Genomic DNA, 24,138 nt, shown 5'->3' with positions numbered 1-24,138 from the left:
AAGAACAGAATAATGGCATGGAAAAATCATGGAGAATTTGAATTTGGGAGGGATGCAGCGAAAGAAAAACTTTATGGCTTATGAGATATTTAAGGGAGTGGGATGTGAGAATATGGAGAGGGTTGTGGAGGGAAAACTTTTTGTTCCTCTGGCACCATAAAAGCCACAGCTGCCAGGGTCTGGAGAGGGAGGGGGCAACTAGGGGGCGAAAGGTATCTCTTCAATTTTGGCAAAAAATATAGCTAATGCCTATCTGTTGTTAATATGTAAGAAGAAAAAAAAGTTTTGTTAATGTCAGGGAGGGAGGCCTTAGACTGGGAGAGTGTGAGCTAACAGATGGGGGCAGAGAGAAATTGGGGAAACAGAAGGGATTTGTCAATGGACTGCTTAGTGGCAGAGTACAGGGGTGAAGCTGTGAAGGAAAGGCCAGAAATCAAGATTCAGAAAAGTTGAAGAGGCTAAGAAAGGCCGGGAGGTCTCACTTGGACTGAGGTTTGGGGTAATTAAGGAGTTCCTGAATTTTATGGGCAGGTATAGTTTGTCCCTGTTGGGAAATATTCCCAAGTATGTGACTGACTTCTGCCACAGCTGATCCTTGTCTTTAGAGGCTCCGAACCCCAGGCAGCAAGACAGTTCCAAAGGAGAATAGCCTGACTCCTAAAATTGGGGTATGGGGGGGAAAATGAATGGGAGTTAGAAGGGAGGCATAAAAAAGGCAAAGAATAATGGGATATAGCCCTAAGAGGATAGCAAGAGAAAGGGAATATTGGTCTTGGGTTACAAAGGATGTGGGATGTTTGAGAGAAATAAAAACCAGGTTGTAGTGGAAGGGCAACCTCAGGGTATGAGATGTCCCAAACTAGGGAATGTATCTCAGGAAGAAGGATTGTGGGGCAGAGGTTAGGTTTAGAGTAGGGGCTTGTCCAAGTCTGGCTCCATCAAAAGGAGAAAAAATGGTGGATTTTTAAGTGTGGGATATGTAATGGGACTTTAAGTTTAGAAAGCAGTGGTAGAGGGCATTGATGCATGATAAGAAAGGAATGCATGAGAGTGGAATCTGCAAACCGACAAGGAAAGGTAGGATGTTTGGCTTGGGGCCAGGAACCCTGGCCTCCCCATTGTATCAGGGCATAGGAGGAGGTGGGAGGGGAAGTATGGGGGTCAGGCTGTAGGCCTGGGATGGGGCAGATAGCAGGACAGTTCCATTTCCAGTGCTCCCATTTTCCACAACTAGGGCAGGCTTGGGTATGATACTTGGGATTTGGACACTCCTTGGCTCAATATCCCATTTGACTCACGTGAAGAAGGGCCAGACACGGGGGGAGAGGGAGCTGGCCCCGCTCCACTCCCCACTTCCTTATGAGAGAAGAGGAGGTCCCTCACCAGCAGCCTTGGGTATGGCAGGCTGGGCTTTTTGGAAGGCAGCAGCCAGAAGCTGAAAGTTGGCTTGCTCCATTTCCTTTTCTCATTACCCTTTTAGCTTCCTCCTCTCTGCTGAAAAAAAAAAAGCCAAAATGTTCTTAATAAAGACCCAGAAACACAACAAATCAAAGGAAGGCTAGACAAATGGGATTGCATTAAACTGCAGAGCTTCTGCATGGCAAAGGACATAGCTAGCAAGATCAATAGAAAGCCCACAGACTGGGAGAAGATCTTCACTAATCATACAACAGAGAAGGGTCTCATATCTAAAATATACATAGAACTCAAAAAATTAAATCCCCCTATAACAATCCTCAAAGAAACAACTACCCCATTAATAAGTGGGCTAAAGAGTTAAAGAGAGATTCTCTGAAGAAGAAATGAGAATAGCCAATAGACACATGAAGAAATGCTCAACTTCTCTGTCCATAAAAGAAATACAAATCAAGACAACATTGAGATTCCACCTCACCCCAATTAGAATGACTATAATCAAGAAATCTAATAACAACAGATGCTGGAGGCAGTAGGGCCAAAATAGAACTCTACCATATTGTTGGTGGGAGTGTAAACTTGTTCAAGCACTCTGGAAAGCAGTATGAAGGTTCCTCAAAAGACTCCACATAGAGCTCCCCTATAATGCAGAAATCCCACTTGGGGACATTTACCCAAACGAACACAAACAAGGCTATACTAAAGCTACCATCACAACCACATTTATCACAGTATTATTTACCATAGCTAAGATATGGAACCAACCTCAGTAGATGAATGGATCATGAAAATGTGGTACACACACACACGCACACACACACACACACATAGAGAGAGAGAGAGTGTGTATATATATATACATATATATATATTTATATATCTGAATTCTATGCCTCCATCATAAAGAATGACACTGCCCCATTTTTTAGGAAATGGAAAGATTTGGAAAAAATTATATTAAGTGAAGTAAGCCAGGCCCAAAGAAGCATAGGTCCCATGGTTTCCCTATTTGCAATAACTATTATATGTCTAGGACAAGCAGAAAAGGTCAATAGGTATGTACATATGTCTATTTAAGATGATGCTAAGCAAAATCAACCCCAAGATAGGGACACAAGAGGTCTTATCTTTATTCCTGTTGTTTTTAATATACTTACAATGCATTATGTGTTTTTTTTTGTTTCCTTTGTATGGTATAACCCCTGCTTTCACTGTATTTGATTCCAGTGCCCTGCACCTTGTATATATGTTTTTTCTAATTTGGGGAGGGGAAATAACAGAATGCTGAAACTAGGATAAAGGTTGACCCATTGCACCAATGAGATGTACATGACACTATATTGAAAATGAACTTTACAACTTTGGGAGATGGGGGGAGGACTTGGGGAGGTGGGGAGGGAAGGGATGGTATGGGAAAAACAAAGGAGGGGGTATCAATACTCGATAGAAAATGGACTCATTACCTTAGTCAGGTAACTGTAACCCCTCTGTACAATATCTTTACAATAATATATATACATATACATATATATATATATATAATTAAAGGAAAGTCTAGGATCTTATTCTGGGTGGGGGATGGGCGGGGGGGGCTGAGGTGATGGCAGGGCGGGGGGGGGGGGGGGGGGGGGGGTGTAGGCTCCTTTTCCAGGTGCTGTAAATTTTTCTGTATGTCTGGTGCACAGTGGCTCATAAAGTGAACATGGAGAAGAAGGGTGCCCTCTTTGGAATTAACATAATTAACATTCACATTAAGTGATGGCCTCTGAGGTGGCTAAGGAAGAGGGTACAGTTTTTATGGGGATCTTGGGTGTGTTTCTTAATTTTTAAAAAAATTACCTTGTGAGTGTTTTGGTGTATTCCCTCTGCTAGTAAGGTAACCATAAATTTACTGTGTTCAGAGCCACGACAATTCCAGTTTGGGTTTCCCGCCCCCCCCCCCCCAACCCAGCCATGGGTACTTCATTTAGTGTATGGGCTTAGGCTCACTTCAAAATATGCTCTTTTGTTAGGATTCAATTAAGAATGTGTGGAATATCATGTCAGGTAAGAGAGTGCAATTGGGCAATTCTGGTAAACTGTTTTTATGTAATGGAGAAGATTGCTTGAAAATGACCTCCATTTCTGTTTCATAGAATCCATTTCATTTTGCTTGAAAGGAACATGGACTCAAGTGGGCTCAACCTGTCCTGCCACCTCGTGGAGGGGAAACATATGTGCGGTCTTAGAGTGGGGAATTGGCAAGGAAGGGGCCGGGGAAGACATGGAAGGGAATGTAACAGCAAACCTGGAATGGAACTGGTTGGGGAGGAGGGGGAAGGAGGCTTTTTGGGGGCAGGAGGTTCTCGGAGTGGCAGGGTGAGTAGAAGGAATTAGAAAGGGATAGACTAAGGAGGAGGTTTATCAGCAGGGTCAAAGTCAAAAGAGTACGGGGAGGTTGAGGTCGTTTGAGGTCTTTTTTTATTTTTTTTTTCTTTTTGGGGTTTGGGGGAGGGTAACAGAGGAGGATTTGGGGAAGGACAGTATGAACAGAAGGAATGTCTAGAACAGAGGTGAAAGAAACCTTGACTTTAGGGGTCCTTGGACCATTTTCCATTTTGTTGAAGGAAGTAGTCTAACTTAGAATTTTAACATCAAAAGTGCCAGATTTCAGAGGCCCCCTGTCTAAGTGATTTTGAGGCCAGATCTAGGTAGACAAACAAGTCAACTTTGGAGACTTGACATCAGCTAAGGTTAGACCACAGCTATGCCAATAAGATGTCTCTGGGAAAAGAAAATTTGGAACCCATTTTGGAAAATTTGGTAGGACTACAGAGTGACCAGTTCCACTACTTCATGTGTCCCAGAGCGTATCTCACTCTTTTCATGTTTCCCACTTTCTTCCCCATCCTCATCCTCATCTTCTTCATCTTCATCTTCATCTATTTCTCTGTCATGTCCAAACTCTTTTTCCTTGCTGCTGACTTTATTTTCATCTTTTCCACCGTCTATATCCTTATTCTCTTTTTCATCATATAGTCTTCCTCCTCATTCATTCTTCTCTTCCTCCTCATTTTCTCCTTCTTCAATATCTTCTGTATCTGAGTCTCTCAAAGCTGTCCAGGTAGGTCAGCTTCAATTAGGAGCTTGCAGACATTTTCTCAGTAGTCATTCAGGTTAGCGACCTCACAATTAAACAGATTCAGGCTTTTCAGACATTCTAACTTTTTCAAAGGTCCAAGGTGTCAATATCTTTCCGTTTATTTCCACTTACGTTTAGATGCATGCATTTGGAAGTTTTTTTTGCTAACATGTCTAGACTTCTCATAATTATATTTTCACTGAACTGAAGCTTTTTCAGTTTAGGTAGCTTGGGGAGATTTGAAATTGCAATTACGTTTACATTTACCAAACTGAGGAACTCCAAGTTCAGAAATTCAGCTGTTAGGCTTTCAGTTTTCCCATCATTTGAGTGGACTTGCCATTGTCCAAGAAAGTTCTCAAACCAGAAGTCACAGCTGATTTTTCAATGCCTTTTCATCATGATGAATTAGGATAATTTGGTCCCAATTTTATCTTTCAAAAGGTAGCAAACTATTTCATCCACTTTCAAGTGTCCATTTTGAGTTTCAACATGACACAGCTGGCAATTACATGCTTTTGGTGTGATTACCAAATGTTTACCATGCCTTTCAGCAGAGATGGTCAAACTTTTTTCTCCAGTTGACATGGGAAATAAAATGTGATTCTTGTTGACCCATACTTTAAAAAAAAGGTGTCCAGAAACAATGACAATAATTTTATCCTCATATGTGTGAATCATAAACTTCACTTTAACTCCAGTTCCAGAGAGGCTTTGGCCACAAGTAAAGTTACACTTTTCAACACTCCCTTCCTTACCCACCCCCAGCAAGGAGTGGTTCTCCCTTAAAACATCTGTCAAACACCTGGATGATTTACTAGGGATTCTTTTCTGATAAATCATTTCTGTTACACAAAATGTGGAGCATATTGAGTATAATCATCTCTATCTCCATTGTCCACAGAGAATGTTCAACTCCTAACATCCAATATGATTGCTATGCTCATCTTTTGTCTTAAAAAAAAAAAAGAAAAGAAAAAACAGGGTGTTAGATGGACACTTAAGGATCTTGCCTTAGTCCTAGCTACTCAGTTGGCTGAGATCTGAGGATCAGAAGCCAGTATGGACAAGAAAGTCCATGAGACTCATCTCCAATTAACCATCAAAAACCTGGAAGTGCATTTATACCGCTGTGACTAAAGGGGCAAAACACTAGCCTTGAAGGGAAAAAAGAAAAGAAAAGAAAAAGTTCAGAAATAGCACTCAGGCCCCTGGACAACCCCCCCTCCCAACACACACACACACACACACACACACACACACACATTCAAATGACATCTTGGACAGGATCATGACAGGACTGACACAGGGCAAGGCCAGGATCTGAACTCACACAAAGCCACAGCACCCAGAAGATAAGTCTTCCCCTCTGCCTGGCAGCCCAACTTACACAGATGTAGTTTCCAAATCCAGAAATACTAGGGGTTTTTTTTGGAAAATCATTATCTCTAAGTAGTTTTACAAAGAAGTTTTCACTTAACAAAAAAAGTGATAAAATGTAACATGATCTGTATCACCCCCTTCAACAATTTCATCACCCTTCTACCCATCTTTTCTCTTATAATTCTCAAATTTGTGGTATATACAATAAATTCTGGACTGTATCTCCCCCCCACACACATACACACACACTTCTTCTTTCATTGGCTGTCCCTCTCCTCTTAGTCCCAGCCTCCATTCAATTCTTAAAATTACATGAAGACAATTAGAAAAGAAAATGCTATGAAACTGTTACTAATGTTTTTGGAGGTAGAGTTAATGAGTATAATATTATCTTATATATTCTATTAATGCACACTAAGTGTATAAAGTTGAGGGTTTCATAAAGATATTTCTACATATATATGATTAAAGTCAGACTTTCATCATATTCACCATCTCTATTACTCTTTGTTTCCTCCTCTCCCTTCACATCCCTAATATCGCCTATCTTATTTCACATGCTTTTCTTGCCATAAATTCCAAGCCTGACAGGAAAAACATGATACCTGTCTGACAGCCAGACTTATTTCACTTAATATTATGACCCCTGTTCCATCTACTTTCCTAAAATTACATAAATATTCTTTTTTGTGGATGAATCAAACCCTATTGTGTATACTATGCCACATTCTTTTAATACATTTATGTATTGAGTAGTAGCAAGGATTATCACATAACTTGACTTTTATGAATAATGTAGCAAAAAGAAACATGGGTATCTGAAGTACATGCCAACTATTATTCCTTTGGGTATGCACCTCTGGTATAGCTTAATCATGGGTTATTCTACTTTCAGATTTTTTGAGAAACTATTGATATCCGTGGTTGCTAGAGTAATTTTTATTCTAACCAATAGTTGTCTCTTTTTCCACACCTTTTTCCAATCTCTTAAAAGTATAACTCAGCCATTATGGCTGATAGAAACACTAATCTCAGTGTAGTCTTCTTTGCCATTTCTATGATGGCTGAAAATGCACATTTTTCATGTATTTATTGGTCATTTGTACCTCTTCTTTTGGAGCTTTAAATTTTAGTCTTTTTTTTTGTAGTCATGGAACTTGAACTCTGGGCATAGTTGCTGTCCCTGAGTGTTCTACCACTTGAGCCACAGTGCTACTTCCAGTTTTCTGGTGGTTAATTGGAGATAAGAGTCTCACAGACTTTCCTGCCCTGGCTGGCTTTGAACTGAGATCCTCAGATCTCAGCCTCCTGGGTAACTAGGATCATAGGCATAAGCCACTAGCATGCTTGGCTTAATTTTTAGTTCTTTACATATTCTAGATAGTAATTTACCCTCAGATGAATAGCTGGCAAAGTCTTTCTCTCATTCAGTACACTATTGCTTCACTTTGGTGGTAGATTCTTTAACACATAAGAGCATCCTAATTTAATGAAAACTTAATTGTGATTTCTTGCGCTTATTTTTTACCTACTGAAGTTCTATAGAGAAAGGTATTGCTTTTGTGTCCCCACAATATTTTTCTGTAGTATATAAAAGGTGTTATATCAAGGTTTTTGATGATTTGTAGCTAGGATCTATAATCAACATTGAGAGGAAACCTTTTTTTATGAATAAGGTTTAAATTTTTATCAGTTTTTTAAATCAGTTTTGTGAGTTTAGTTTAGCTTTTCAGCCCCTTTGACTCATTGCAGATTTCAACAGCTGTGTGAATTTATTTCTGATCTTCTATTCCATTGGTTTATTTGCATATTTTGGTGGCCACATCATGCTTTTATTACTTATTTGGTCACAGGTTGGCATTGTGCTACTCCTAACATTGCTCAGGTTTTCTGGATAATTACTTTCTTTGGTGTTTCCATATGAATTTTAGAATTTTTTTCAATTTTTAGGAAAAATGTCCTTGAAATATTGATTGGAATTGCACCAAGCCTAAACAGTATTTTATTCAATAATCTCACAAGTATTACTTCTGAAATTCCATATACATAGAATTCCACATACAATCACCTAATCACTTCCATAATTTCTTACTTTACTTTACACTTTTCTTTGTGAAAGGATTTGGGATCTTTTTGAAATTTATTCCTAGGTATTTTATTTGGGAACACTACTGTGAATGAGATTGTTTTCCTGATACCTTTTTTCAGAAGATTGTTATTGGAATATAAAAAGCTACTCACTTTTGTAAGCTGATTTTGTATCTGTCTGTTTTCCATAGAAATTCCATTTTATAACCCACACAGCAATGCTAATGGTTCTGATTTCTGGACATCCTTGTCAGCATGTATTATTTTCTGCTTTCTTTTTTCTTGTGTTTTGGTAGAAGTCATACCAATTGATATGCACAATATCTTGTCACCTTAACCATGCTTTGTTATTGACTAGTAAATTTGGACACATTTTTGCATGCTTTTTGGTCATTTATGCATCATCTTCAGTCTTTCTCACACTTTGAACTCTATTTTACTGTCTCTTCATTTATTCATTTGTATTTATCCTTCTGGTACCTCAGCTAACGTATTTCAATGATGATTAGAATGCATTTTCCACATTCTCCATCATAGTCTCATTGCTAATTCAAATATCTAATGTCTATTTTATTTCCTTAATGTAAAGCTAAATGAGAAAGTTACAAGTTCTGCTCATTTACTGCTTCACCTGGCACATGTTAGATTGGCCCTAAATATTCTTGCATTTCTGCCCTGATTGTATGAGTCAAGTGTTCTTTACTATCTGCTTGGCTAGAGGCAGTTTCTACCAATAAATTACTAAAAATCACTTTAAATTAATTACCATCATTTGCTTTTCCTGGGAGCATTCCCACTATTGGGCCCAGAAGGAGAAAAATAGTATTGCGAGAATGCTAATTTTAATTTAGCGGTATTTTTAGTTACCATGAGAAAAGTATTCTATCATGTTTTGATTACTGATGAGAAAAATCAACTTTTAGAAGAAAATCAGCTTGTCCAAGAGCACACAGCTAGTGTGCCATGCAATCTGGTCCGGAATCAGTTGTGTTACAGCAGGAGAAGCAGGATGGGCAAGAAGAAATTTACTTCTTCCTGAAGTGGTTATGGGCTATATTATTCTATCAAAGATGAGAGTGAACAAGTGAGTTTAGAGCTTTTGACACACTTAAACATCAGAATTATAAGATTTCCTGGAAGCAACCTGAGTATGGTATCTTCTAAGCACAACCACAAATAAATTCAAGGTTATTTTTCCTACATTAATTCAGCCAATGAATAGGAATATGTAAATTGAAATTCTCATCAAGAACTTTCCAGAATACGTACACAAGACTTTCCTTGGTATGTATAGGAATTAAGGATACCTCTGAGGACAACTTTAGCTAGTTGTACAGTGTACTGTTTTTGGTCAAAAATGTACTCAATTATAAAAATTCTAATTCTACACAAAAGACAGGGTAAGGCATATACGATTCACAGTTCAGATTTGGCTCATTGCTAAATTTCATAGAGTGCAGGGGACTATTAGCCTTTGTTCTTTTCATTTTTTCTTTTCTCTTCTTCTTCTTTTTTTCTTTTGCCATTCTTGGGGCATGAACTCAGGGCCTGAGCACTGTCCCCGAGCTTCTTTTGCTCAAGGTTAGCACTCTACCACAAGAGCCACAGTGCCATTCCGGCTTTTTCTTTTTCTGTGGTGTTGAGGAATCAAACCCAGGGCTTCAAACATATTTATCAAGCACTCTACCACTAAGCCACATTCCCAGCCCCCATTAGCCTTTTTCATTATTGCATTTTTATTTTATTTATCCAGATGTGTTGTTGAGCTTAGAAGTAATGGATATCTGTTATTTTTTCTTTTTCTTTTTAGTATATATATATAGAGAGAGAGATTTATTTTTAAGGTACTGTACAGAGTGGTTACAGTTATATGAGTAAGGTAATGAGTAAATTCCTTATGGAGCATTGTTACCTCCTCCTTTGCTTTTCCCCTACTATCCCTTCCATCCCCACCTCCCCAACTTCTCCCTCCCCTCTACAAATTGTAAAGTTCATTTTTAATATAGTATCTTGTACATCTCATTGTTACCATGGGTCAACCTGTAACCTTGTTTCAGCATTTTGTTATTTCCCCCTCCCCAAGTTAGAAAAGCTGCTAATTGATTCAACATTTAAAATATATATATAACTGTGTTTTATGGATATACTAATTGTCAAATTAGTCTGAACACATACTATTAAAACACAAAGGAAGCAGGCAAATTAAAGTATAAATTTTTCACAAAATTTAGAGAGGAGAAAGGCAGGAATATGCAATATATCTTAATTAACTATTTATTGTATTCAGAATTATATTTCTCTCTCCATTTCCAGGTGAGCAGGATAAATAAAATCAGCAACTAATAAAACCAATGAAGAGTTTCTCTTTATTTTTTCTTCAATTTACAAAATATTTTAAGGAATTTTGCATATACACAGTCAGTTACATTTTATAAACAGTTAAGATGTACTGCATGAGCCAGGTGCTGGTGAATCACACCTGTGATGCTAGCTACTCAGGAGGTTGAGATCTGAGGATCCAGGTTAAAGGCAGCTGGGCAGGAAAGTCTGTGAGACTCTTATATTATCCACCAGAAAACAAGAAGTGGCGCTGTGGCTCAAGTGGCAGAGTACTAGCTTTAAGCTGCAGAGTGAGGGACAGCACCCAGGCCCAGAGCTCAAGCCCCACAACCAAAAAAAAAAAAAAATGTACTGCATGATGTTATTATGATATAAATAAGAGAGTGACTTGGCTACTACAGTCAATCAATTAGCATATACATCATGTCATATAAATTACATTGGTATGTGTATGTATTTAGAACACCTAAGATTTTCTCTTTTTTTTGTGGAAAATAGGATGGATTTCTTTTCCTTTTTTTATTTTCAAGGTGATATACCGAGGGGCTACAGTTATGTAAGTAAGGTAATAAGTACATTTCTTGTCAAACTTGTTATCCCACCCCTCAATTTTCTTGTACTTTCCTCCCCTCCAAACCCCACCCGCAAGTTGTACAGATCATTTCCAACATACTGTCTTGTGTATATCGCTGTTGCATTGGTTCCCCCTTGTCCTTTGTCTCAACACTCTGTTGTTCCCCTCCCTTCCCTAATTCAAATAAACAGGCATACAATACCAGGGTACCAAAATCAAATACAGTGACAACTGGGGATATACTATAGAGGGAAGAATATACAAAAGAAACAAAAAAAATCACATAGTACATTAAAAACCACAACAACAAGGAAAAATATCTTGTGTCCAGATCTTGGAGCTCATTTTGCTTAGCATCATTTTATATGGTCATATATACATAGCAATTGAGCTATTGTGCTCATTTGCTAAGATTATCCTTGACATGTACTAATTATTGCAAACATGGGAAACCATGGGACCAATGTTTCTTTGTCTGGCTTACATCACTTAATATGATTTTTTCCAAGGCTTTCCATTTCCTTACAAATGGGGCAGTGTCATTCTTTCTGATGGAAACATAAAATCATATATATATATATATATATATATATATGATATATATATCACATTTTCTTGATCCATTCATCTACGGAGGGGCATCTGGGTTGGATCCACATATCAGCTATGTTGAAATATGCTTTAATAAACATACTTGTGCTGGTACTTTAATATGGCTTTTTTGTGTGGTCATTTGGGTAAAAGCCCAGAAATGAGATTTCTGGGTCATATGGGAGCTCTATGTGGAGACTTTGCAGGAACCACCATACTGCTTTCCAGAGTGATTGTACAAGTTTATACTCCTACCAACAATGCAACAGGGTTATCTTTTGGCCACATCCCCTCCAGTATCTGTTGTTATTATATTTCTTGATTATAGCCATTCTAACTGGGGTGAAGTGGAATCTCAATGTTGTCTTGATTTGCATTTCTTTTACAGCCAGAGAAGTTGAGCATTTCTTCATGTGTCTATTGTCCATTCTTATTTCCCCTTCAGAGAACTCTCTCTTTAAATCTTCAGCCCACTTATTAATGGAGGCAGTTGTTTCTTTGAGGATCTGTTGTTGGAGGATTTAATTTTTTGAGTTTTAAGTGTATTTTAGATATGAGACCCTTCTCTGTTGTATGGCTAATGAAGATCTTCTCCCAATCTGTGGGCTTTCTATTGATCTTGCTTGCTATGCCCTTTAGCATGCAGAAGCTCTGCAGTTTGATGCAGTCCCATTTGTCTAACCTTTCTTTGATTTGTTTTGTCTCTGAGACATTATTAAGAAAATTGTGGCTTGTGTCAAAGACCCTAAAAGTTTCTCCTATTCCTTCATGTATAGTTTTCAGTGTATCTGTTTTACTTTGATCCATTTGGAGTTGATTCTGGTGCAGGGTGATATATAAAAATCTAAATTTAGTTTTCTACAGGGAGCACCAAAGATTTTTCTATCCTACCAAATCACCAAAATTTAGAACAAAATTGTTAATTACAGTCTTCTGTCTATATATTAAATATTGAATTTTATTCATTTTATGAAATAGTAATTTATATTTTTAATCTCCTACTTACTGTCGACTCCTAAACATAATAAATGAGTCAAGCGGAAAAGGTCAGATAATGTGATGTCAGGAAAATGAACCCTTAGATATGTATTTTAATGTTTTTTTCTTTCATGCATGTGTTTCTAACGCATTTATAAGATTATCTCTTTGTTGCTTTGTATGTCCCTCCCCCACAGTATAACCCCTGCTTTCACTATATTTGATGTCAGTATAACTTGTGGAGGAGATAGGGAAAAACCAGTTGTTTAACGATACAAGTGGACCTGTTGCAACAATGAGAAGTACAAGTTGTCATGTCCAAAACGAGCTTTACAACGTTGGTGCGAGGGGGGGGGGAAGGATTGGGATTAGGGGGGGTGGGGGGAGGCTGGGAAGGGATGTGAAGGGTAAACAAAGGAGGAGGCTGCAATGCTTGGTAAGAAATGTACGCATTATCCTGCCCATGTAACTGTAACTCCTCTGTACAGTATGTTCACAAATAAAATTAAATTAAATTAAAATAAATAAATAAATAAATATAGTTCTACTCTCTTTTTTATTATACTTTTTACTTTCAGAAGACACATATTGATGAGTCCACAAAGTTTCTTTTAGTTTGGTGCTTGGCTTATTTTTCTTAGCATAATCCTCCTGTTTCATCCATTTTGCTACAACAGGGATGATATTTTATATTTCAATTTACAAATAAATCTAACAATATTTGTATGAATATATATAAATATAATACACATACATACACAGACATACATTTATATATCACATATTCTTAACAATTTGTTACTTTATTAATTTGTCTTTTAAAATTATTTAACTCACACATAAAGATAGTTTATATTTAACATGTATGAAATTATATATAGTAGGTATTATCACAGTCAATTTAATATCATAGTCATTACTGTGCACCCTTTATGTGAGATCATCAGAGTTTTTCCATCTAAATTTTCAAGTCCATTCCCATTTATCAAATCTCTTCATGTATCCCACCTCATAACTCCTGGAAGCCATCATTCTATTCTTTTTTTTAATTTTTATTGTGAAAAACTGTACAGAGGGGTTACAATTACATGAGCAAGATAATGAGTACATTTCTTATCAAGCATTGTAGCCTCCTCCTTTGTTTCCCTTTCCCATCCCCTCCATCATTCTATTCTTTAATTCAGAAATCTTGACACACATACACACACAACCACACATGTATGTGTATATGTATGTGCCTAAATATACACATACCATAATACTTTTATCTGCCACTTGAAATGTAGCTTGCTTCCACATCTTGGCTCTTAGAAATAATGTTTCAAGGGAGAATGGGAAACACTAGTCTAAAAAGTATAACTGAATTCCATTCTTTTGTGAATATACTCCTAAGAATAATTTTTATTATATTTTGTGTGTGTCAGAGAGAGAGAGAGAGAGAGAATCTTTTGGCAAGACTTGTTTACAATTCCACCCAAAGCTTACTACTGTCCTTTTTTCTCCACATCCATTCTAACACGATTATCACTAATGTTTTATATAAAAACCATGATCTAAGTTATGATTTTTATTTCGTTTCTGATTAGTGGTGTTAAGTATCTTGTTGTTGGTGGTGGTGGTGGTGGTGGTGGGCCTGAATTGTGGGCCTGCTCTTCAGCTCAAGGCTAGAGCTCTATCACTTGAGCAACAGTGCTATTTCATGCTTTTTCTGCTTATGTGGTGCTGAGAAATCTAACCCAAGGCCTCATTCATGCAAGGCAAGCATGCTACCACTGACTCGCCCCAGTAAGTATCATTTTATGGAAATGTTGGTTATTTTGATGTCTTCTTTGAGAAAACTTAGATTTAGTGCTCTATGTTAAATTTAGTTCCTTAGTTTACTTGCTACTGGGTGTTGAGTTCCTTACTTATTTTGGTATAGAACCCTTTAGCAGACAGATTTTTTTCAAATATTTCTTTTCAATCAATAGGCTGCCTTTTGTTTTGTATATTTCTTTCACAGAAAGAAGTTTCACAGAAACTTTAAGTCTGATACAATTCCGCTTGTTTATTTTTTTCTCATTATTTAAACTTAACATTGTTGCAATATGCAAAAAAATATTGACAAGAAAATGTTAAGTAGAGTTTCTCCTATGTTTTTAAAACAGTTTTGTAGTTGAAAATATTTATTTTGAAATTACTTTTATACAGAGTGTATTGATTCAAGTTTACTGTTTTACATGTGTGCAGTTGATTTTCTAAACATTTATTGAAAAGATAATCCATTCTCAACTCTGACCTTTGGTGTCTTTTTCTAAACATTAGTTAACTGAGTAAGTTTGGGTCTATTTTGGCTCACTACTCTGCTCTATTGGTTCATCTTTCTGTTTCTAAAGATCACATACAGTAGAGTGGCTTTGGGATATAATTTGAAATTCCAATTAAACTGTTTTAAATATTCTTTTTATTTAGATTTTTCAATTCCTTTCATCAATAAACTTTTGTCACTGTACCAGGACACAGGACAAACAACAAAGAGTGGAAGGATTATTTGTTTTAGCTAAATTTCAGAGATTGCATCCATCATGTCAGGAGTATGTATGGAGATTGGAGAAAGGGAGAGAAAGAGAGATGAGATGGGAGCTATAGAGGGCAAAGAGGACAAGAGGGAGGCAGACAGGAAGAATGGCCGGAGGGAGAAATAAAGGAAGGAGGGGAGAAAGAGATGAGGTACACTCTGCATTAGGTGGTTTGTTCCTTTTCCCCTTTTATTCCATTCTGGCTGAGGGCTGTGGGATGGTATTGCTCCCAATAAGAATATATTTCCCTTTCCATAAGCACCCTCACATTCTTAACCAAAGATTTGCTTTCATAATCTCCCTGGCACTTTATATCCAAAGGTGGTGACAATCAAGATGAAGCTTCACAGAGACAAAATTGGATTGGTCATTTTCAACCACATCCCCTGAAATTGAAATATTCTGAATCTGAAATAATATCTGAAATCTGAATCTGAAATCACCAAATTTGAAATATTCTTTAGAACAATGCCACCCTTTTCTATTCAGATACTCAATATTGAAAGCTTTATTGACATTTCTCCTTTTCTCACTAATATTACTAATGGATCTTTTCTACATATTTACTTTTCTTTATGTAGTCTTAAATTTGAACTGGTGATTAAGTACATTAGACATTAAAGAAGAAAACTTCTATTTCATTAAAGAATGCTGTTGAAACAGGAGCCGGTGGCTCACGCCTGTAATCCTAAATACTCAGGAGACTGAGTAGTTCAAAGCCAGCCTGAGCAGTAAAGTCCATGAGACTCTTATCTCCAATAAACCACTAGAAAACCGGAAGTTGTGCTGTGGCTAAGGCGTTAGAGCGCTCTCCTTGAGCTGAAGAGCGCAGGGACAGCACCAGAGCCCAGAGTTCAAGCCCCACAACTGACAAAAAAAAAAAAAAAAAAAACAAACAAAGAATGTTGTTGGAATGTTGATGGAAATTGCATTGAATTTGTAGATACCTTTGGGCAGTAGTGATTGCCATTTTCATGATGTGAATCCTCTAATCCAGGAGCATGGGAGGTTTCAACACTCCTTTAGTTCTATTTTAATTTTCTTTTTCAGGTTTTTAAATCCTGAAGTCCTTCATATCTTTGGTTATGAAAATTAATTAATTAATTTATTTATGTCAGTTGTGGGGCCTGAACTCTGGGCCTAGGCACTGTCCCTCAGCTCTTCAGCTCAAGGCTAGTGCTCTACCACTTGAGTCCCTGCACCACTTCCAGCTTTTTCTGCTTATGTGGTGCTGAGGAATCAAACCCAGGGCCTCATACATGCAATGCAAGCACTCTACCACTGAGCCACCTTCCCCGCCCAGTTACTTTATTTTTTGAGGCTATTACAAAAGGAGTCACTTTCCTGATTTCAGTCTTGCTCTTCTCATTGTTTGCATCCAGAAAAGCTATTGATTTTTGTGGGTTAATTTTTATACCCTATTACTTTGCCAAAGTTATTGATCAGCTCAGGTAACTTGGCAGAAGTATCTATGGAGTTCCTTAAATTTGGGATCATTTCATCTGCAAAGAGGGAGAGTTTTATTTATTACCCTATTTGCATCCATTTTATGTTTGTTTCTTGCATTATTGCTCTGGTTATGAACTCCAATACTACTCTGAAGAGGAGTAGAGAGAGCTGACATCCTTATCTCATTCCTTATTGTAGAAGAAATGGTTTTAACACTTCACTATTAAGTATAATGCCATGAACATTCAGGAAATCAAAACTATTGAAATACTATATAAACTAGCATATCCTAAATTGTTATACAAAATTTCTAAAATTTCATATGAAAGATTTCTAGAAATATAAACTAAATATTGATTATATCTTCAACTTTGATAAAAATTGAAGAACAGTATGGTGCTTGATTTTATAAACTAGGGTTTTGTGTTAGAATTGGATAGGAATGGTCTATCCACGAAAGATTTCTAAATAATTTGAAATTCCAAAACATATATAATATCCTAGGGTTTTACATATTTAAAAACATATTTCACTTATTTAAACTCATATTTCACTTACTTAAAATCCTACAAATATTTTCCAGTTTTAAATTAAAAGACACAAAATATATCTTACTTGACACAAAATATATCTTACTTTTGCTAGCATATACCACACATATAGAATTACATGGCTTTTCTATTGCTCTGCAGCTAAAATAGTTTCATAACATACAATGGAGTTTATATATAGTTAAACTTACATAAACACACACCTATAACCAAAGAAATGATGAGATAGAAAAATACACCTGTCAAAGAATGTATCTTTGTAGAAGAGAAAATGTCAATGGAGGAAAAGTACACCGGAGTTTATGAAAGAGATTTATGGAGATATCTCAAGGATGCAAATTAAGAATAGAAAATACCATTTCTTTAATAAGAAACTTAGCGTTTAAGAAGTGCCTTGAACAAAGCATGAAAGTACTTCAAAAATGATTTACATTTACACAGCAATTTTAGTATTCATGTGTATGTTCCATACATAATAATTAAATGGAAAATTTTCAACAAATACTATATTGTTAAGAATGCTAAGAATGGATAAGCAGAAAAATCTTAGCACAGTTCTTGAACCTCTTCCATAACTTTGCACTCCAGAAGCATTAATTAACGTGTGTTTTGAGGACTTTAATGTAAGCACATATTTGTTATTATCATTCTTGTTCTGAGGTTTGATAGGTATTTATGTGTGTATTATTTATGTGTGTTTATGAGTTCTATGTATTTTAGATCCTTTGTAACAGCAGAGGACTAAACTTTTCCCCCCATTGCACCATCTACAGATTTTCTACAGCTTATTATTCAGTGTTTATCTACTGTTTAATTTTTGGTGGTCATTGTTATATTTTTAATCTCATAGATTCTTTATCCAAGTTTTTCCAGTCTATTACTAAGCCCATTAAAGACACTTTTGTACCTATTCCAATTGTTTATCTCAAGCATTTTCTTTCATAGATGTCTTTTTTAGAATTCCATATATCTTTTTAAATATATTTTTATTAGAAAGATACCGTACAGAGGGATTACAGTTACATGAGTAAGGTAATGAGTACATTTCCTATGGAGCATTGTAACTCCTTCGTTTGTTTTTCCCCTACCATCTCTTCCCCTACCTCCTTAACTCCTCTCTCCTCCCACAAAAACAAATTGTAAAGTTTGTTTTCAACATAATGTTTTGTACATCTCATTGTTACAATGAGTCATATCTTGTATAATATCTACATTGTCATGTAAAGGCTTTAGTCTGTTAATTTTTTTCAAGTTCATTGTCTAATTATTCCCCATCCTTTCTGTTTGAGTTGCATCTTTAGCCTTTACATATACCTTACAGTTTCATTCTTCTTCATAGCTGGTCATGAATTTTTGAGTAAAGAAAGGAAATTCTTAATAATGTGGTTCAAAATGTTTGAGAAAGAGAATTCCTCTTTAATAGTGTGTATCAGTCTTTATAGTGAGCCATTGCCACTGGACTGGGACTGTAATAAGGGACTCTTGGATTTTTGTTTTGCTTTGTTTTGTTTCCTGTCTTCTCAAGGAGAATTTTATAGTTAGAGTGGGTTGGAGTTCTCTATTTCCCTAATCATGGGGGGAAGGCTAAAGTGATCTGGAGCTGAGTGCTTTTATTCTCCAAGTCATTAGGTTCTGAAAACACCTTAACAAGTTAAGTCCTACTTAAGTATCTTTAAAGTAAGGCTGTTAAGAAGAACTTAGTGCTCGGAGAGATTTCACAATGATTCTTTTTCCTCTTGCAAGATTCATGAAAATATGCTTTATCCAATCTTCACTGTGAGGCCTACGTAGAACTATAAGGATCAAACTTACAAAAGTAAAGAGGGATCTGTATGAGTGGCTGCCATCTAAGTTTTAACTCTCAGATTTTGCACACTGAGCCTTCAGCATCTCACATATGATTTTCCTACCTAGTCAAGGAGGGCTGTAGTGCATTCTGTTGAGTTCCTGTTCTGATAAAGGACAATTCCCTGTACTCTCACTCTCTAGATAAGAACACCAGTTTGTCCTGGGTCCTCACTTCTATAAAACTAAGAACAGTTGGTGATTCCTAAAGAATTTTCAGCTATGTATTTGTTGTTTAGAAGACAGTGGTGACTTTCAACCTTCTTACATGTGGAAACAAAATCTATCTCTTAGCACAAACTTCCAATTTCATAAATGCAGTATTTTTAACAACTTGACAATTTACTAGTTTTATACTTCCTTAACATTCATACTGGTAGATAAAACTCCTTTGGTGTGGGCTTATATTCCCTTCTGTCACAGGTCTTTTGTTTCTGTCACCATCTTTCAGGGCCTGAATAATTTGTTTATTCCTATATCAAGAAAGAACTCCAAAAATTTAATTCCGAACAACAAACCCTCAAAGAAACAACTGCCCGATAAATAAGTGGGCTAAAGACGTAAGAAGAAACTTCTCTGAAGAGGAAAGAAGAATGGACAATAAACACATGAAGAAATGCTCAGTCTCTCTACGATAAAAGAAATGCAAATCAAAACAACATTGAGATTCCACCTCACCCCAGTTAGAATGGCTATAATCAAGAACTCTAATAACAACAGATGCTGGAGGGGATGTGGCCAGAAGAGAACCCTACTGCATTGTTGGTGGGAGTGTAAACTTGTTCAACCACTTGGGAAAGCTGTATGGAGGTTCCTCAAAAGACTTTACATAGAACTCCCCTATGACCCAGCAATCCCACTTTTGGGCATTTACCCGAATGATCACGAACAAGAACATACTAAGCTACCAGCATCACTATGTTTATTGCAGCAATATTTTTTTTATTGTGAAAATACTGTACAGCAGGGATAGAATTACATGGGAAAGATAATGAGTACATTTCTTATCAAGCATTGTAGCCTCCTCCTTTGTTTCCCCTTCCCATCCCTTCCCATATTCCCCCCTCATCCAATCCTCCCTGCACCTCTGCCCTCCCCTCCCTCCTCCCCCCCCCCACCATTGTACATCTCATTGTTGCAATGGGTCCACCTGTATCCCTATTTAAACGATTTGTTTTTCCCTTTCCCCTTCACAAATTATACCGACATCAAATACAGTGAAAGCAGGGGTTATACCGTGGGGAAGGGACATACAAAGTAACAAAGAAATAATCTTATAAATGTGTTAGAAACAATCACATGAAAGAAAAAAAACATTTGAGTACATATCTTAGGGTTCGTTTTCCTAACATCACCTTATCTGACCTTCTCTGCTTGACTCAGACATATACTAGATATTGCAAATTAGGGAAACCATGGGACCTATGTTTCTTTGGGCCTGGCTTACTTCACTTAATATAATTTTTTTCAAGTTTTTCCATTTCCTAACAAATGGGGTAATGTCATTCTTTCTGATGGAGGCATAGAATTCCATTGTGTATATATACCACATTTTCTTGATCCATTCATCTACTGAGGGGCATCTGGGTTGTTCCATATCTTATCTATAGTAAATAATGCTGCAATAAACATAGTCATGCTGGTAGCTTTAGTGTGGTCTTGTTTGTAAACATTTGGGTAAATGCCCAAAAGTTGAATTGCTGGGTCATAAGGGAGCTCTATGTGGAGTCTTTTGAGGAACCTCCATACTACTTTCCAAAGTGGTTGAACAAGTTTACACTCCCACCAACAATGCAGTAAGGTTCCCTCTGTCCACATTCCCTCCAGCATCTGTTGTTATTAGAGTTCTTGATTTTAGCCATTCTACCTGGCGTGAGGTGGTATCTCAATGTTGTTTTCATTTGCATTTCTTTTATGGCTAGGGAGGTTGAGTATTTCTTCATGTGTCTATTGGCATCCTTCTTTCCGCTTCAGAGAAGTTTCTCTTTCAGTTTTTAACCCACTTATTTATTGGGCAGTTGTTTCTTTGAGGATCTATTGTTGGGGGATTTAATTTTTTGAGTTCCAAGTATATTTTAGATATGAGACCCTTGTCCATTGTATGGCTAGTGAAGATCTTCTCCCAATCTGTGGGCTTTCTATTGATCTTGCTAGCTATGTCTTTTGCCATGCAGAAGCTCTGCAACTTCATGAAATCCCATTTGTCCAACCTTTCTTTGATTTGTTGTGTTTATGGGTCTCTATTAAGAAAATTTCGGCCTGCACCAAGGAGACCTAGGATTTCCCCTATTCCATCCTTTAATGTTTTCAGAGTATCTGCTTTGACACTGAGGTCTTTGATCCATTTGGAGTTGATTCTGCTGCAGGGTGATATATAAGGATCTAGCTTTAATTTTCTACAAGTAGTTAACCAATTTTGCCAGCACCATTTACTGAAGAGGCTGTCTTTCTTTCATTCTATTTTTTTTATCTCCTTTATCGAAGATTGGATGGCTATAGGTCTCTAGGTTCATTTCTGGGTTTTCAATTCTATTCCATTGGTTCTGAGGTCTGTTCTTGTGCCAGTACCAAGCTGTTTTGATTACTATGGCTTTGTGGTAGAGGTTGAAATTTGGTATTGATATTCCTCCAGCAGTGTTCTTTCTGTTGAGGATCGTTTTTGCTATTCGGGGTCTTTTATTGTTCTATATGATTTTTGGATTGCCTTTTCTATTTCCTTGAAGAATGAGGTTGGAATTTTGATAGGTTTTGCATTGAATTTGTAGATAGCCTTGGGAAGTATTGCCATTTTCACAATGTTGATCTTTCCAATCCAGGAGCATGGGAGTTTTTGCCACTTTCTAAGTTCTGTTTTGATTTTCTTTTTCAAGTTTTTAAAGTTTTCATCATAGAGGTCCTTCACTTCTTTGGTTAAGTTAATTCCTAGGTATTTTATTTTTTTTGTGGGGCTATTACCAATGAGGTTGCTTTCCTAATTTCAGCCACACTTTTCTCATTTTTGGCATACAGAAAAGCCATTGATTTTTGAGGATTAATTTTATACCCTGCTACTTTCCCAAAGTTTTGAATCAGCTTGAGTAATTTGGGAGTGGAGTCTATGGGATTCTTTAACTACAAGATCATGTCATCTGCAAAGAGGGAGAGTTTTACTTCTTCTTTCCCTATTTGGATCCCCTTTATGTCTACATCTGTCTTATTGCTGTAGCTAGGCATTGTAATACTAGATTGAAGAGAAGTGGAGAGAGTGGACATCCTTGTCTTGTTCCTGAGTTAAGAAGAAATGGCTTTAGTTTTTCACCATTAAGTATAATGCTGGCTGTAGGTTTGTCATATACAGGCTGTATATTGCAGCATTGTTTACCATAACTAAGATATGGAACCAACCCAGATGCCCCTCAATAGATGAATGGATCAAGAAAATGTGAAATATATATATATATATATATATATATATTCATACATACACAATGGAATTTGATGCCTCCATCAGAAAGAATGGCATTACCCCATTTGTTAGGAAATGGAGATTTGGAAAAAATTATATTAAATGAAGTAACCCAGGCCCAAAGAAGCAAAGTCCTATGGTTTCCTTTATCTGCAATAACTAGTGTATGTCTAGTACAAGCAGAAAAGGTCAAAAGCTATGCACATATGGCCAGATAAGATGATGTTAAGGGAAATGAACCCCAAGATAGGGACACAAGTGTTTTTTTTTTCTTTCCCGCTGTTGTTTCTAACATATTTATAAGGTACCAAGTGATTTTTATTTTTTTGCTTTGTTTGTTCCTCCCCCATGGTATAACCTCTGTTTTCAGTGTATTTGATGTTGGTATAATTTGGGGAAGGGAAAGGAAAAAACAAAATGTTTAAATAGGGACACAGGTTGATCCATTATAACAATGAGATGTACAAGACATGGTTGAACAATGAACTTTATAATTTAGGTGGGAGGGAGGTGAATGTAGTTGTTCAAGTGGGAGGGATGGGGAAAACAAAGGAGGAAGCTACAATGATTGATAGGAAATGTACTCATTACCTTGCCTATAACTGTATCCCCTCTGTCCCGTATTTTCAGAATAGATTTTTTTTTTAAAAAAGGCTGCATCTTGCTGTAATGGTTCTGTTCTAACTACAAAGTATTGTTTCACTATGAACATTAGCTTTCTTTTTCCAAACACATCTTTCTTATTTGAGTCAATCAAGTAAAGATTTCTGTTAAAGGCTTTTGCATTATACTATTTTTCTCCTATTGTGCATGTCCCAAGTTCAGTTGTTTCTTTCAGAGGTCTCTAAACTTCATAGAAACAAAAAGTTTGTATAATCACAATAGTCACAAATATGGCTTATGTCCCTTATATATCTACTATATCACTATACAATCATTGTTATGACACTCTAGCTATATTAAGTAGAGGATAAATTTTATCACTTTTATATGAAATTTTTAGCAGATCATTGAGAGCACACATATTTCCTATTCTGTAATCTTTTTCCTTATTTTTTGCCTTCACTTGGATCATTTTGAATAATAAATTTTATGATATAAGTGATTTCAAACTTATCCTCTCATATTATTTCCTTGACATTAATTAAATTAAACTATATATACATGTGTACTGTATATATGTATACATATATATGTATACGTGATCCTTCTATTATATTGACAACAATAAAACTAAAAAGTTAAAATAAATATGGAATATTGTTTTTTATTATTAAAGATTTTCATGGATACTGATATATACAATTAATGAAGCTAGATTTACTATAACAATGTTCCAGACAACTGGGGACAAGTGAAAAGTTTTACTGATTAAATTGGAGACTTGCTTCTGCCTCAGGAAATGCTATCAGAGTAATATTCAACATTCTCTGTTTATTTGCCGGGTGCCAGTGGCTCACACCTGTAATCCTAGCTACTCAAGAGGCTGAGATCTGAGGATCACGGTTAAAAGCTAGCTCAACAGGAAAGTCCATGTGACTATTATCTCCAACTGACAAAGTGTTGCTGTGGCTCAAGTGGTAGAGTGTTAGCCTTGAGCTGAGGGACAACACCCAAGCCCAGAGTTCAAGCCCCACAACTGACAAGAAAAAAAAAAAAAACTTTCATTCATGTTACTCATTCATTTTCTGGCCAAAGAATTTTATAAACCAATGTCTAGATGTTTAATATTTCAATTACAATAAATAAGTAATATAATTGATGAGTGGCAGACAGGGATATAAACTCAGTATAAAGTG

The 24,138-nt window shown here is 36.5% G+C and overlaps 1 pseudogene; it reads right to left on the bottom strand.

Moving 5' to 3' along the window:
• Positions 1-4,224: 4,224 nt before the first annotated feature.
• Positions 4,225-5,082, bottom strand: LOC122117289 (annotated as a pseudogene).
• Between the last annotated feature and the right edge of the window lie 19,056 nt (positions 5,083-24,138).

Source organism: Dipodomys spectabilis, unplaced genomic scaffold (genome assembly GCF_019054845.1).
Source record: "Dipodomys spectabilis isolate Male_0828 unplaced genomic scaffold, ASM1905484v1 ptg000140l, whole genome shotgun sequence".
In the NCBI taxonomy this organism is placed as follows: domain Eukaryota; kingdom Metazoa; phylum Chordata; class Mammalia; order Rodentia; family Heteromyidae; genus Dipodomys; species Dipodomys spectabilis.
The sequence above is the reverse complement of the archived record's forward strand: the minus strand, read 5'-3'. Positions and strand labels throughout refer to the sequence as shown.